Here is a 17,889-nt window from a genome sequence, read left to right as displayed (position 1 = left end):
TTGTTTTTGTGTTTTTAATGTGTTTTTGCGCTTTTACATTTTGTATTTTTATAATTTTTCCGTTTTTCATGTTTTTCATGTTTTTTTTTCATTTTTAATATTTTTTTATATTTTTCATGTTTTTCTGTCTTTCATGTTCCCATTTTTTCGTTCTTTATATATTTTTTAAAATAATTTAGATTAAATATTTGAACAATGTACAGTAATACATTTGAGGATAATGTTGTCTTTTGAATGAAAAAATTATCTATTCTATTCTATATTATTCCACCAACCAAATATAGGAGTAACTATTCCTAAGAAATTTCTATTCTATTCCATTCTATTTCATTCCATTCCATTCTGCGAACCAAACGACACCGTAGGGTTTGATTGGATGAGGGGTTTGGAATGGTTAATAAGGGAAGGGTTTGGGAGGGTTTGTGGAAACCCTTGTTTGGAGGATATAAATTTAGAAGGGTAAGGGTTTTGAAGGGTTTGGGAAGGGTTTGGAAGGGTTTGATTTGTGTATATTTGTTTCAATTTTCAAACCCACCAATTTGGAGGGTTTAGGAGGGTTACAAATTTCATTTTCCATTATTACCCTTGTTAAAATTAACTAATACCAAATCAAACACAATATTTATCCCATTATTTTTTTTTTGTGCATTACCGCAAAAAGAAAAGTCAATTTGTGGTTGTCAAACAAACTCATACCCATACCAATGTATTTTTTCATAATTCATTTATATTAAAAGTTAACTTCATTAAGAATTTATTATAATTTAATAGATATAAAAATTAAATAGTTATTATTTTTATTAATATTATTAACATATAAAATAATAGAATATATATTTTATGCCTACCAAAAAAAATAGAATATATATTTTATAATTTAATTTAAATTATATTATAATCTATTAGATTTTTAAATAAATAATATATGAAATTGGATAATTATTATTTAGATATGTAATTAAAAACAATTGTAAATAATATGATTTAATTATATGGGAAGTAACTAATATAAATAATTAATTGAGTGGGACATTTTAGTCACTTTATAATTTTTCATTCCCTTACAAACCCTTCATTCCAAACAAGGGAAATGTACAAACCTTTATAAACCTTTACCATCCAACCAAACAAGGGTAAGGTTAATGCTTCCCTTTCCCTTCCTTCCCCTTCCTCTCCATTCCCTTCACTTCCTTTATTTACCCTCCTAAACCCCCAATCCAATCAAGGCAGTAAAGTTTAGAGACTTAATTATGCTTTTTGCTTTTCCGTGTTCTAGTAATAAAAAATCAAATAATTAAGATTGATTTGAATGGTGTTGGACTCCAAAACTAGGGTTGTAAACGAGCCGAGCCGAGCTTTGGCCTGTTCGAGCTCGGCTCGGCAGTTTCTTATCGAGCTCGAGCCGAGCTCAAATTTCTGTTTGAGCTTGGCTCGTTTAGTAGCTCGCGAGCTCACGAGCTGCTCACGAGCCGAGCTCGTTTATCGAGCTCACGAGCTGCTCACGAGCCGAGCTCGTTTATCGAGCTCACGAGCTTGCTCACGAGCCGAGCTCGTTTATCAAGCTCACGAGCTTGGTCACGAATAAGCTGCTCGCGATCAGCTCGTTTGTTTTGTTCACGAACGAGCTCGTTTATGGTGTTCACGAACAAAATAATATCAAATTCAGTACAATAAATAGATAATTCAGTACAAAATAATACCAAATTCAGTACAAATTCAATAGAAAATAAATACTTAAAAGTAACTAAATTAGCAAACAAGGTTGATGTTTCTAGTTAATTCTATATGGGCCTTAAGTTATAATTTTTATTATATTTAAATTATCATTTCATTGTATTTAAATATAATTTATATTATTCACGAGCTTTTATCGAGCTTGTTCACGAGCCTCTAATCGAGCTTGCTCGCGAGCTTTCGAGCCGAGCTTTGGTCTGTTCAAGCTCGGCTCGTTTATAAACCGAGCTTGAAAATCGTGTTTACGAACGGCTCGTTTACAAATCGAGCCGAGCCGAGCCGAGCTTTTATCGAGCCGAACACCGAGCTGCTCATGAGCGGCTCGGCTCATTTACAGCCCTATCCAAAACTAATGAAATATACTTTTCAAATAGGTAATTGATGATAATTTTATAGTTAACAATTAAAAATCAAATTTGTTGATCAAACTTGTTCGGTTATTATTATTATTTTGTTAATATTTAATAAGTTTATTTATTCTGAATTTTAATTTTAATATAATGTAAAGTTTTTTATTAAATAAAACTTGTCATAGATGTATTTTACCATTTCATAATAGAAATATACACATACGAGTTTTAGTTTTACACATGATATAATTAGATAGGTTAAGATTTATCTTTTGATAATTTAATTAGAAAAAAAATATTTATTGATAAAAGATAGAAATGGCTTTGCTTAACTGTAAAAATAAATTAATACTACTTGATTTTAGATGTAGGTTGTTTTTTTTAACCGTGTGTTTGAGTAAATCACTAAATAATCGACCGATTTTCTAATAAAAGTCGCTAGTAACTTTCTAAGGAATAAATTGACAAAGCTAAGACACCCCCTTGAAAACTCCCTAATTGGAATTTTAATTTGAATGAAAGTAGTATACATAGAATTTTAATTTGAATGAAATTTATACTCCTCTGGAGAGTTTGCTCCTGTTGAGAGCTCTTTATCGTTTTTCCTTTGTGATCTAGGTTTGCCGATCGTTCCTTCCCGACGACGATCTCTCACCTGGCGTAATCCGAATCCCTTTGGGTCTCCCTGACCCTTGATTAGCCCAACGCCCATTTCCCTGATTAATCGAATGGAAACACAGCTCCAGCAACTCACGATAGTTGACGACGGGTTCGAGTTCGGTGGCGAGGCGGACGGAATTGCTACAACTAATTACAAACTCTGTCTGGTGGGTTTAGTCATGACGGATAGAAACTTCAATTTCGAGATTTTCAAGCACCGTATGGCTAGCTTATGGAGACCAGGCAAAGGTCTGGCGATTATGGAACTAGGATGTAAGCTGATATTGTTCCGATTTTTTCATCTCTATGATATGAATTGGGTAATTGACAATGGTCCCTTGACATTTGACAACAACTTGTTAATATTGTATGCCCTGAAAGAGGGGGAAGCACCATCAGAGGCACCGATGACCCATGTTAACTTATGGGTCCAGATACACGGGCTCCCACCGAGCTTGTCTTCGGAAGTGGTGGCTCAGGCATTAGGGAATTTTATGGGGCAGTTTGTGAATATTGACCAGAAAAACAAAAGAAATCATGAACAGAATTATCTCAGAGTGAGAGTTTATATTGACATAAGGAAATCCCTATAAAAGGAAAAGAAAGTTAGACGAGCTGGGGGCTAATGGATTACAGTTAAATTCCGATATGAGAAATTACCCACGTTCTGTTTCATCTGTGGTCTTATAGGCCACTTGGACAGACACCGTGAACTTTATTTTCAAAGCACATAAGAAGAGTTGATCCAGAATTGGGATGTGTCTCTTAGGGCTCCTGTTAGGCGTGTTAGTGCGATGGGTGGCGAACGATGGCTAAGAGAGGAGGAGGGTGCAGCGCAGAGTAATCTGAGACAACCTTTAACCCCAGTGAATGAACATGATCTCAATAACTCACCACAATCAATACGGAGACAGAACCTTTGCCACTTAGCCCGTAATATTGGGACTAGTATTTTTGAGCAGGGATCAGTTGAGAAGACAGTATTGAATGGGAAGCAACCGGAAATAGGCATCGAAGTAATTGAGGAAAGGAAGAGAATAAGGGGAGAAGAGACATTGGATGCTAGCAGTTCAGCACTAAAAGCTAAAAAAAATTACTATCTAGTCTATGGAGGTGGATTCTGTGCTAGGTTCAAACATTGAAAAAGAGTAGATTGATCCAAATATGCAAGAAGACACCCAGAAACAGCAACCCAAATTGGCAGGCACGGGCGCCTACCCACCTGCATGAGGATCCTAAGTTGGAACTGTCAGGGCCTAGGCAACGCCAAGGCAGTTCTGATCCTGCGTGAGCTGATTAAAGCTTATAGGCCTGACATTGTGTTTATGTTCGAAACTTTAGTGAGTCAGACACGTATTGATTTTCTTCGTAATAAAATTGGGTTCGAGGGGGGATATTCAGTCGATAGCATCGGGCGCAGCGGTGGAATCTGTGCCTTTTGGAAAAAAACCAACATCTGCTCACTACTATCGTTTTCCTCAAATCACATTGATCTGACTATTAATGACATCCAGAAAGGGGATTGGCGTTTGATCGGGTTTTACGGGTGCCCAGAGAGAGCTAGACGAAAGGTTTCTTGGAATATTTTTAGAAACTTTGCTGCCGCCTCTCCGCTCCCCTGGGCAATTCTGGGAGATTTTCAACGATTTATTATATCATAGTGATAAAAAAGGTCTTATTGACCATCCGAAGTGGTGTTACAGAGGCTTTAGAGATACTTTGGTTAAGTGTAGTCTGCAAAACATACCCCTTATCGGTTATCCATACACTTGGATTCATCATAGAGGTAAGAGTAACGAGGTCCAGGAGAAATTAGATAGGTGACTTTGTACCGATGCGTGGGTATCTCTGTTTCCGAATCACAGCAGCCGTAACTCCTTAGCGCCGACTTCTGACCATTCTCACATCATCCTCCTCACTGACAATACTGCACTAAAGGCTCCCTGGCAGTTTCGCTTTAAACAAAAATGGCTGCGTGAGGTGCACTTTAGGCATCGTGTTACCTCGGCTTGGTACAGAACTGATTCGGCTCCAATTACAACGAAACTTCAATAGCTGGCAGGCGATTTGGGGAGTTGGGGCTGGAGTAGGAATGCAGAATTGCGTAATGCTGTTACTGAGCTTCAGAATAGATTGGAAAGGCTGAGGCAAGGCAGAGGGGCCAGAGACGCAGAGTTGTATGAAAGCACTAGACCAGAATTAGTTCGGGTGTTATTACAGGAAGAGGATCATTGGCGCCAAAGGTCGAAAGTGTTGTGGCTCCAGGAGGGAGATAACAATACTCGGTTCTACCGCTCTTTCGCTAACAGTAGAAGAAAACAGAATCGGATAAGCAGATTATGGAAGGAGACCGGGGAGTGGGTTTATGACACGACAGGGATTGGTGAAATAGCGCAAGGCTATTTTCAGAAAGCAATAGCAATTGGCGGGAGGTGGTGAATTGTGTGCATATTCGGGTGTCTGAAAATGACAATAGGCGTCTTGCGCAGGACTTTATGAAGGAAGAATTTTGCCGGGCTTTATTTGAGATGCATCCTGAAAAAGCTCCCGGTCCTGATGGGTTTAATCTAGGATTTTATCAGCACTTTTGGGACTTGATTGGGGATGATATTTTTGCAGCAGGCTCACCATGGCTTGAACAATGTATGTTTCCTCCTGGGATTAATAATACCATTATTACCTTGATCCCTAAATGTGAAAATCCTACTGACATGTCAGAACTTAGACCTATTGCGCTATGCAATGTTATCTTTAAGATTATATCTAAAGTGCTGGCTAACAGGCTGAAATTGATTCTTCCTTCTATCATCTCTGATAACCAGTATGCATTTATCAAAGGAAGGTCTATTCATGATAACGTCTTGATTGCTTTTGAATTAATTCACAGTATTAATGGGAATGGGAAAAAGAAGAAAGGGAATGTGGTTGTGAAAGTTGATATGAGCAAAGCCTATGATAGAGTTGATTGGAATTACTTATAGAGTATGATGACCATAATGGGATTCGAGGACAAATGGATTAGATTAATAATGTTGTGCGTGTCGACGGTTTAGTATATGGTAAAGGTAAACGATGCCCTTATTGGTCCTATTATCCTGAAGAGATGACTGATACAAGGGGACCCACTATTCCCGTATCTATTCCTCATTTGTGTTGAGGGGCTAACTACTTGATAACAACCCAAATTATTCTTAAATAAGGAATAAGGGAAAATTAATAGAAATAATGGCAAACCATTATTCCCTCTAAAAGAGATATTTATATATGATTAATGTGGAATTAATGATAATTAATGCAGGGGAGAATATGCAAATAATGAGGAAAAGGAAGGAGTCTCTAGCATTATGCCACGCCACGTGGACCATGGCGAGATACGCCATAACGAGATACGCCCGATGAGAGCGAGTAGCAGAGACCCGCCATAGCTCTCAAGGAGAGCGTACATACGTCTTGACGGATCAAAGAATACGAAAAGGGATATTCATCTTACTGACAGAATATTATCCCAAGGACCAAAAGGGATATTCACCTTGAGAACACCGCAAGAAGAACGGGATGGCGGATCTCCACGGTTCAGCTCAGTGAGATCCGCTGGCGAACCTATGAGGTGAATCTCCTCTTTCACCTGATTCATCACAGTAACGGCTAACTGTCGACTCGGCCATAAAGACCATTAATGAGCTATCAATTAGCTAAGCGCCAGCTTAAAGGTAACCAGTAACCGCCAGCTTAAAGGTAACCAGTAACCGCCATTAATGGAACATTAATGGAGACCTTCTAGTTGCTGAAGGTTACGACTTCTTAGCTATATATAGCCTACATCCCTAGGCTATCAAGGTACACACATTCGCTTACTCTTTGTCAATTCAGTTTGCTCTCTTGATATTCCTTACTGACTTTGGCATCGGAGTGTCCCCGGCCGATCCCAACGGCGCCTCACAGGGAAGTGCTCCGATCAAGGATTTTTCCCCGAGTTATCAATTGGTGCGGTGAAGGTGGATCTCTAACAAACAGGAGATCACAAAATCTTGATTGTATAGAGTTTCACAAAGAACAAAACAATGGAGTCAACGGAATAGAAATCACAATCTCAAACCTTGGCTCAATCAGTACAACAAATCTATCCAAATATACAGTTCTCCATATATTGGTGGGAAAAGGTTTTCTACATTAAATCTAGAATTTTATGATGAAAAGATAAGTTTCCTCCCCTTTCTTATTCCATTTTTACTTAAAGAAAATTGAGATCCCTCACTCTTATAAAGTGCTATGAATATTATTACATGTTATTATGATAAATCTAATAAATTGTGAAAGATAAAGTAGTAGACACAAATCTTTCATTAAATCTTGCATGCTTACTATGCCCTCATATTTTTATGCATGACAAGTGTAATATGCCATTATCATTGAATTAGTACAAGATGCATGTATAAGACCCGTAATCTTGGGATTTACAAAAAAAATCATCCATTCAATGTGATTTTGTCATTTGACATTAAAATATCATAAAAGGGCTCATGTAATTACAAATGATTTAGATCTGGTCGGTCTTTTGGATGAACATGCATATAACTATTACAAGAAATTACAAAAAAAATCATATTTGGTTTTTCCTTGTACAATTCACCATCTATATATGGCTTTTCTCCTATATAGTACTTTTAATATCAAAAATTCATATTTTTGAATATTGTTTTGTCAAACAGTTATTTCATTCCCTTTTTTTTACAAGGATGTGTCTATTCATATAAAAACTGTTTATTTGACATTGTTAAAATTTCTGTTACCAACACAAGAGACTTGAAAATATTGAGTCTATTTGTAATTATCCTGTAATTGTCCCTAACTATTAAGGCCATTATGGGTTGATGAATTACCAAATTGGATAAACAAAACTTTCATGTCCTCAGCTAACTACAAAATAGTGCAATTGTCGGTTTCGGATCAGAACCTTAATTTATGCGAAATTCTTAGGATATACATGAGAATTCCTTAAAGATTGGAGGATTGTATGTGAAGGTATGTGAAAGTGGATTTTGAGTAATTTTCCTTACACTCCAAATTGGAGAAGAATCATGGTACATGTATTTTTCTTCAACTATTACCCTTTCTCTTCTATTTTATTCGTACAAATGAAATGATATAAGAGTAATTTTATATATAACTATATTATTAAATCACCACTTACCTTTCTTCAATTATACCTCATTCAAATGAGGCTTTAATGATCTCTGAATGCCATTAATGTATGGATGCACAATAATAATTGCAAGTAAATAGCAACTATGTAAGATATCTTACCCAATATAGAATGCCATAACTTTTATGACGTTTAAAATAAATATGCTATCTCAGATATTAATGCGCATTGAAATACAAAAGGCTATTATTCTTAAACCATTCTCATTATGGTTACTTATTAAGAATTCATTATGATATTCATGTGCAGTAGCAATCTTTATGGTTATGACCGTTATACGTGATATTATTATTAAAACAAGCACGATTAAAATTCTATTATGAATTTGTTTGACATATAATATTTACTCGGTTTTATCCTTTGACTAAGTTCATTCTAGAGTCAGGGACCAACACGAAGGAATTATTAAGTTGATTCCAAGATGAACTAAAAATTTCATAAAGAGAATTGCATCATACATGATATTTGCCAACAAGGCAAATGCAAACATTCTTTTGCTATGAAGTATGTTCCATGGATCAAGCCATTGATCCTCAAGGTAAGTGAATAGAGTTTTTATGACTTACCACAATCCTTTAATAATGGACAGAGTATGCCCCACTTCTGGAGTTCTTTCAGCGCTAACCCACAGGTACAAGGGAGTTGCTAATACTACAACTAGTGCAAACACTGATGTGAAAAATAAAGCTCAATCCAAAGAAGTGTATATGCAGAGCCACTTCAAAAAAATTCCTTGACTATGTCATCGGCCAAAAAGGAGTTAGAGCAAATCTAGATAAAATAAAAGTCGTGCGAGGAAAAAGGTGAAAAGAGCGCCTAAATGAAAGCCCCACTATGGGTGAGAAAGATCCAGAGGTTGAACGGGCGGATCATCGTGCTAGAAAGATTGTCAACAAGCATATCAAGGTATAAAACAATTCCTAGTAGAACCACCATTGATGAGCAGACCAATCTGAAGGGGATACCTGCATTTGTATCAATTTGTCATGGATAAAGCTATGTGCACCGTGGTTATTCAAGAAGACGAAGGTCAGCAGTTCTCCATCTATTATGTTAGCAAAATGTTGAAGGATGCAGAGACAAGATATCAGAAGCTATATAAAATGGTTCCCACGGTTGTGACAACATCCATCCGCGTTAAACCATACCTCCAAGCATAACCTCAACATGATCGAGATCAAGATCAAGAACCGGCTTCACCATCATGATTCAACATTGAACACACGAATGATGAGATTGAAAGGCGAGTGCATACCGCTCTATATAGACAAGAGAACAATGCAGAAAGGTATGCCATCAAGTTAACATGAATTCGCCATTCACAGCACGGATCCTGGGGTACGAAGCGGACAGAATGTTTAAAGCTTCCAACTTGCCATAATATAAAAGAAAAGATTCAATATAAGCAGGACATTACATATCCCGAGCCCAAAGGAGGGGAGCATGTAACCGTTGGAAGAAACGCCAAAGCGTACCACATTGGTTGGCCACCACACTGAAGCTTGCTGGGAGCTGGTAAACTAGATAGCTTTGTCCAGAATAACAAATAACAAGATGACAAGCAGAAGACAGATCCCAAAAATAAATTCAAAAGTGTCATTAATGTCATAGCAGATAGTGTATCAGCCACCCGTGGAAAAAGCAAAAATATCCGCTCTGGATAAAACATCCCTCCATTGCTCCTTTTGCAGAAACAGATCCAGTAATCTCTCCACATGCAGATGCATTGGTAGTAACAATGGCGATTCAAGGATGGGGTATAAAATAAAGCGAGTAAAGACACAGGCAGTTCTCGCAATGTCATCACCAAAGGTGCATTCGCCAAACTAAAGGTTGATCCGATCCAAATAGAAAAAACCATTGTTGACATCATTGGAGTGACGGATCACACTATCCAGACCAAGGGCCAGAGGTTGCAGCCCTAATTTGCATCCGCCATATGGCAATGTACATTCCCACCAGCAAAGGAGGAGTAATGATTAAGCGGGAACCAAAAGGTGGCTAAAGAGACTTATACTCGACGTCACTATCAATCCGCCCACAATCCAAAGAGGACGAAGGTAAGAAATATTAACTTGTCACTACAGCTTTGGGCGACACAGAAACGCTCCTTATTGCTGATGGAAAGCGGGTGCGGATCGCCAAAGGATTAAAACTTGAGATCAAAGAGGATGTTAAAAAAGTTCTCATTGAGTCTGAAAGCGTATTTACATAGGAGAATGAGATCCCCACAAGAGTAAGCCCAGATGTGATTACTCATAAGTTAAACATCATTGAGGATGCAGTTCTAGTTGCTCGGAAAAGGCGGAACCATGGGCCTAAAAATCAGTATTTTTACATATTCTTATATGTGCATTAAACTGTTATAGTATCCTATATTTTATAATTTATTCTTTCTCGCCATACTTCTTATATTAATTTGCCTAGCTTTTAGTGCTGATATACGCCCAGTGGATGGCGAATGAAAAGTTCCACAGGCGGATCAATTACCTCAAAGATAGGACAATTGATCCCCCTACGGGCGGATCCCCTTTCCACAAAGATAAGAAGCACAGACCCCCAGGAGCTTTCAAATGAGCTCAACTCTCTCCTCAAAGACAGGAAAAGGATTGACCACCATCAAAAGCGGGTTAAAATCGTCTCAAACATGAGATCATTACACCCTCAACTTTCTCCTCAAAGATAGGAGAACACTCTCATGGGCGGATCCCTCTTTAGATGATCACCATTCGAGAAAGAGTTAAAACATTCATTGGACGCAAGGACTTTACACTCTCTCACTCCCTTCCCAAAGAAGGGTTCACAAGTCCTACGGGCGGATCGCTTCACCTCAAAGATAGGTAGCAAGTTAATCCCCTGGGCAGCTTTACTTCCTCTAGAAGGAATAGAACAACTTCTAAACCTTCACAAAGGTTCACACATCGGGGTACGGCTGGCCACCTACCCTAAACAATCGGAGAAATCCTAAACCAGATTCTAGAAAATTACTTGCTAAAAGATATAATGCATTAGTAAAAATAGTTCTGGAAAGCAAAGGGATTCATCTCCAAGTAATGAAGCCTCGTCTTCATCCAATTAATGAAGCCTCGTCTTCATCTCCAAGTAATGAAGCCTCGTCTTCATCTCCAAATAATGAAGCCTCGTCTTCATCTCCAAATAATGAAGCTTCGTCTTCATCCAATTCATGAAGTCTCGTCTTCATCCAATCAATGAAGCCTCGTCTTCATCTCCAAGTAATGAAGCCTCGTCTTCATCTCCAAATAATGAAGCCTCGTCTTCATCTCCAAGTAATGAAGCCTCGTCTTCATCCAATTAATGAAGCCTCGTCTTCATCCAATTCATGAAGCCTCATCTTCATCCAATTCATGAAGCCTCGTCTTCATCCAATTCATGAAGCCTCGTCTTCATCCAATTAATGAAGCCTCGTCTTCATCCAATTCATGAAGCCTCGTCTTCATCCAATTCATGAAGCCTCGTCTTCATCCAATTCATGAAGCCTCGTCTTCATCCAATCAATGAAGCCTCGTCTTCATCCAATTAATGAAGTCTCGTTTTCATCATAGAAATAACAAAGTCTCGCTTCCACAAAATGCACAAAAGTCCCTAAATGGCTGATCATTCTTACTGATCCCTAAGGGCGGGTCATTCTCCTCAATATGGCAGAACTGAACAAAAGAAGTCCCTAAGGCAAATCATAATCCTATGCGATAGGAATAAATGGTCCCATAAAGGGCAGGTTATTCCTTTCTAAAGGAAATATAACTCTCAAGAAGGCCCTAGAGGCTAACAATGGATACGGTTGGCCACCTATCCACGAAGAAGCAAAACCCCTAAAAGCGTATCATATCCATATATGATCCCACATAGGGCGGATCTTGTTCATAAGATCCTGCATAAGGAAGCCCCAAAAGGCGCATCATTTCCATATATGATCCCCCATCTAGGGCGGGTCCACTTTCCTCCAATATAGCACCATTTAGACAGCCCTAAAGAGCTTTTTATACCTTTAGGGGGGGCTTCTGATAACAACCCAAATTATTCTTAAATAAGGAATAAGGGAAAATTAATAGAAATAATGGCAAACCATTATTCCCTCTAAAAGAGATATTTATATATGATTAATGTGGAATTAATGATAATTAATGCAGGGGAGAATATGCAAATAATGAGGAAAAGGAAGGAGTCTCTAGCATTATGCCACGCCACGTGGACCATGGCGAGATACGCCATAACGAGATACGCCCGATGAGAGCGAGTAGCAGAGACCCGCCATAGCTCTCAAGGAGAGCGTACATACGCCTTGACGGATCAAAGAATACGAAAAGGGATATTCATCTTACTGACAGAATATTATCCCAAGGACCAAAAGGAATATTCACCTTGAGAACACCGCAAGAAGAACGGGATGGCGGATCTCCACGGTTCAGCTCAGTGAGATCCGCTGGCGAACCTATGAGGCGAATCTCCTCTTTCACCTGATTCATCACAGTAACGGCTAACTGCCGACTCGGCCATAAAGACCATTAATGAGCTATCAATTAGCTAACCGCCAGCTTAAAGGTAACCAGTAACCGCCAGCTTAAAGGTAACCAGTAACCGCCATTAATCGAACATTAATGGAGACCTTCTAGTTGCTGAAGGTTACGACTTCTTAGCTATATATAGCCTACATCCCTAGGCTATCAAGGTACACACATTCACTTACTCTTTGTCAATTCAGTTTGCTCTCTTGATCTTCCTTACTGACTTTGGCATCGGAGTGTCCCCGGCCGATCCCAACGGCGCCTCACAGGGAAGTGCTCCGATCAAGGATTTTTCCCCGAGTTATCACTAATTTACTGAACAAGGCGGAAAATGAGGGCCATCTTCACGGTTGCCAGGTCTCTAGAGGAGCTTCATCCGTATCGCATCTTCTGTTCACATATGATGCTTTTTTGTTCTGTCAGGCTACCATTGGGGAAGCCAGGATCCTGAAAGACGTACTAAGTACTTATGAAAGGGCCTCGGGTCAAGCTATCAATCTCTCCAAATCTGGGATTATGTTCAGTCGAAATACGCCTCCTGAATTGGCTAATGGGATATCAACTATACTCGGTATCAATAAGGCACTGAACACCGGTAAATATCTAGGCCTTCCATCTCTGATTGTGAGATCTAAAAAGGCCATTTTTGCTCACTTCAGAGTAGACCTGTTCACGAGCCCGTTGGCCCGTCCAACCCGTCAAAGCCCGACTTTTATGAGTTGGGCTTGAACATGCATATTTAGCATTTAGCCCGGCCCAGCCCGAGCCCGAAAAATCCCGAACTTAAAATGGGTTGGGCTTGGGATTTATTTCAAAACCCAAGTCTAGCCCGGCCCGGCCCGATATATAAAATAATTCTATATAATTTAATTACATTTAATATTTTGTTTATATTTATAATATTAGTTTGAATTATTCCATTTTAACGCCATTACTATATGAAATTTATACATCCTTAGTAGTTTTTAAATCACAGCAGATTGGGTTTTTTTTTAATGATGAGTGGATTGATGTTTTATAGAACAAAATTACTGCTTGTAAACTCTTATTTATAAATTATAGTTTATAAATATATGTTGTTACATTTTTCTTATTTATAATAATACTTTAATATGTGAATTTTTTATTATTTATAATAACAATTTAATTTTAAGTTAGATAAAGAAACTTTTAATATAAATATATCGGGTGGATGGGCTGGGCCGGGCCGAGGTTGGAAATTAGTTTTTTTAGTCTAGCCCAGCCCGGCCCGAGCCCGACGTAAATATAGTGCGGGTTGGGCTGGGCTTGGACACAGTTCATATATGTAAAACTCGATTAGGCCCGGCCCAAGCCCGACCCGGCCCAACCCATGAACAGGTCTACTTCATAGATAGGCTCTGGCACCGGTTACAGCGATGGAGAGGAAAAGGTATGTCTAAAGATGGTAAAGCTACTCTTATTAGAGCGGCTGGTCAAGCTATCCCCATTTACTTTCTGACCGGTCCGTAGCTCACACGCGAAAGACAATATTATTTGGGTTACCCATCCATCGGGGAGATACACGGTTAAGAGTGCATACCGTATAGGAGGATCGATGGAAGGCAACGAAAGTCACCATATGAGTGGCGCGTGGAAGAAAGTTTGGCATGCGGAGGTCCCCCACAAAGTCCGTTATTTTGCCTAGTAATTAGCGAGGGGATGTTTACCTACTCGGGTTAAACTCCAAATAAGAGGGATTCTGATTCCTAGTAATTGTGTAGTGTGCAACGGCCCATGGGAGGACGATTGACACGTGTTTACTAATGCTCGTAAAGTATATAGCATTTAATAGGACAAGTGTATCCTATGGCAACAAGTAATATTGTGCTAAGCACAAGATCGAACCACAAAGAATATTTGTTACAACTAGCAAATCTACCTAGAATGATCTAATTGTTTAGAAGGTTTGATAAATGTTTGGGTTTTTGATAACTAATTAATCTAATTGAAAGCAATAAAGGTAATAAAATAAAGTGAACAATTGACAGGGTAGAAGGTGAATTAATGGATGACACAATCTAGGATGAGGAATCCTTTGATTAAATCTTATGTATGGGTTTAGGGAGTTAAGATTTATATTTTACCAATGATTGAAGGTAATTGTCCTACGTGAGGGACTAATGTGATCAGTATTGTCATTCCTATTCACATGCATTCGGGTGATGGCTTGATTAGACATATACCCTAGGTCATGCAAAGCATTAGGTTTATTGACAACTAAGGCTAAAGCCGTAGCCCATCCACAAAGCCTCATTCCTAGTGGTCTTTAGCGAAGTCAGGTTTACACAGATTCGGTATAGACGATTCCATGGTCAGGTTCTCATCTATCTATAATTTTATTTAATGTCAGGGTCACATGCATTAAGCACATTATATACATAAACAGGCTAGTTGATCATTATCAATGTTCATTCTAGCATAAATCTTATTCCTAACAATTTCTAGGCATTAAGCATGCATAAACTGATCAATCAAAGGTCCTAGATCCCTAATCACACATATTCATACAATCAATTTCATCCTCATCCCAAATTGGATGGGGATCAGTTCATAGACAAACCAATCATAGCAAAAGGATAATATGAACAATGGAAAAAGCTTCAATTAAATATAATCGCAAAAGATAAAAGGGAAAGAGATAGAAATCCAAAACCCGTTTTGCCGATTCTAATTACAGAAATAGAAGATGAGGAACTTCTCCCATCAATTGTTCTTGAAAGAAATAAAGACTGAAAATAAACCTAATCTAGAAAGCAGGAAATCTAATCTAAAACCTAAAACTACATTGTGGAGGCTGACTTATTAAAAATCTGATCTCCCCTAGAAAAGTAAGATTAGCTCCCTATTTATAGAGTTAGGGAGAAACCCTAATGCAACCGGGGGCAAAACAAACATTTACAAAGTGTTTTAATGGGCTTCAGGCCCAAATCCGTGCATTCCAACAAGGGGGAGGCATTGGTGCGCCTTTTTCCGCCTCGTCTCGTCGAGACAAGGAGTGTCTCGACGAGACGAGGGCCTGTCTCGATGAGACAAGTATTGTCTCGACGAGATAGGTTGTAAATGGGGTGATTTTGCTCCGGCTTTTATCTGTTTAGGTCATTGGTCTTCCGAAAAGTGCTCTAATGGTCCCTGAATAATCCAGAAATGCTCCAATAGGCTTGGGTCTGGTTCGGAAATGCTCGAATAGGCCTAAAAACACCTGAAAACACAGAAAACTCCATAAATACTAAAAATTACTAATTTAAACTAAAAGCTAACAAAACAATAACAAAACTGAAAGGAAATAAAGCAAAAGGAAGCTAAAAGGGGCCTAAAAACCCTATACAAATGGGAGCTATCATTTAATGAATGCAAGCACTCAAAACGAGTGTGGCAGCTTGCGGGTTGGTTGAAGAATATTTCAGAGGTCGCAGAGGCGACAACTAACCTCTTTGATTGGTTTTGCAGGTTGATGAATTCACTAACACCAGCAATAGGAGCCTTGTTCATGATGCGTTTATGGAGTATCTAGTCAGCCCGGAATAAATGCCTATGGAACCAGGAAACGACAGACCCTGATCAAATTGAAAGGACTGCGGCCACCATATTAAGCGACTGGACTCGGGCTCGAGATATCAAGCTCTCGATCAGTGCATCAGGGGCGGCTAGAAATGCAGCATCGCGGAACTGCAGAAGGTGGTATCCTTCGACTTCTAGACAATTATCATGTTGCACCGATGTAGCTAAATTCAGCAGCACAGAGTTGGCCAGGTGCGGAGCTGCTGTTCGAGATTCAAGCAGAAATTTCATTATGGGGAGAGTAGAAATACTTCCTTGCTGTCCCACGATTCAGGAATGCAAAGCTACAACGCTTCTAAAGGCGATGCAGTGGCTATAAAGCCTAAATATCAAGGAAGTTATCTTTGAATCGGATGCCAAACAGATTGATGAAGCCGTGAACGGAGACAAGGCAGACGATTTATAGCTAAGAGATATAGTTGTTCAATGTCGGACAATTTTAGCAGCAAATGACTATTACTCAGTCAATTGGATCAGGCGACAAGAAAACAGAATGGCTCATGCAATTGCTCAATCTGCCCGTCATATCACTTGTCCCACATTCTTTCATTCTTTATCGAGTTTCGTTTCTGTTGATTTGTTGAACTTTTGCCATTTAAGGCATATTGAATAATTCATTCTTTCATTGGTTCACAAAAAAAATCGACCGATTTTCTTATTGACATGTGATTTGAAATTAATAATATGTTATAAATAAAAAACGGTAAATATTATTAATAAAAATATATTTTTTAATAAAAAATAACCATAATAATGAGCTAAACCTTGACAAAATTGTAACAATGAAAACGAAACACAACTCGGTAATAAATTAAAAATTGAAGGGCGAGTGGATAAACGAGAAGACTGTGCTAACACATGTGTCATTCCATTCGCTTGCCGTCATATCCATTTGACTGAGTAAGATTCATTTGATATTAGAATCGATCGTATTTGAATAATTCTATCCCCAAATTCAGAATCATCAATAATGTAGAATTTATAGCATCAATCACATGTTTAGCATCGGATTCGAAGACCACATTCCTTATTTCATCAGCTTCTAGCCATTGCATAGCCTATAATAAGGCTTCGGCCTCACATTATCGTGTTGTCGGACAACATAACAAACACGCACATCTCCCTATTACAAACTGTCCATTTGTATCCCGTACTACCGCTTCCGTCCCTGCACGACTATCAGTGTTAAAACATGTGGCATCAACACAACATGAGAAAAGTCCTTCCGCTGGTGGGTGCCAAGCCGTGCAACCAGCAAATGAAAAATTTATTACTGTTGTATTTCTGATCTACTGTTCCCCGTACCAGTCTGATTCCTCAAGGCATTAGCTTCTGACCAATCATTAAATACAATACAAGCTTGAGCCACTATCTAATATGTAATTTTGTGATATGTAATGAACCGTAGGAGGATGGATGACAACTTTTTTTATTGAATGTGCATGAGCTAAAAGAGTGTGGCAGAAGGCAATACTTCTGGATCGAATCAATGCCGAGGCAGCAGTGGCTGAGAACTTGACATCATGGTTTCATGATATAATTAGAGTAGTCCCGGGACAAATTGTCAAAACATACTTGATGCACCTCTGAAGTTTATGGCAAGCTAGAAATATCCGTCTTTGGAAGTATGAGATTCGCACAACATATCAGATGTGGCTCAAGCTTGTACTATACTTAATGATTCGCCAGAAGCTAATGCCTTGAGGAATCAGACTGGTACGGGGGAACATCAGATAGGAAATACAATAGTAGGAAATTTTTCATCAGCTGGTTGCACGGCTTGGCACCCGCCAGTGGAAAGACTTTTCTTGTGTTGTGTTGATGCCGCATGTTTTAACGC

This window comes from Euphorbia lathyris, chromosome 6 (assembly GCF_963576675.1).
Source record: "Euphorbia lathyris chromosome 6, ddEupLath1.1, whole genome shotgun sequence".
Classification (NCBI taxonomy): domain Eukaryota; kingdom Viridiplantae; phylum Streptophyta; class Magnoliopsida; order Malpighiales; family Euphorbiaceae; genus Euphorbia; species Euphorbia lathyris.
Note: the sequence above shows the minus strand (reverse complement) of the source record.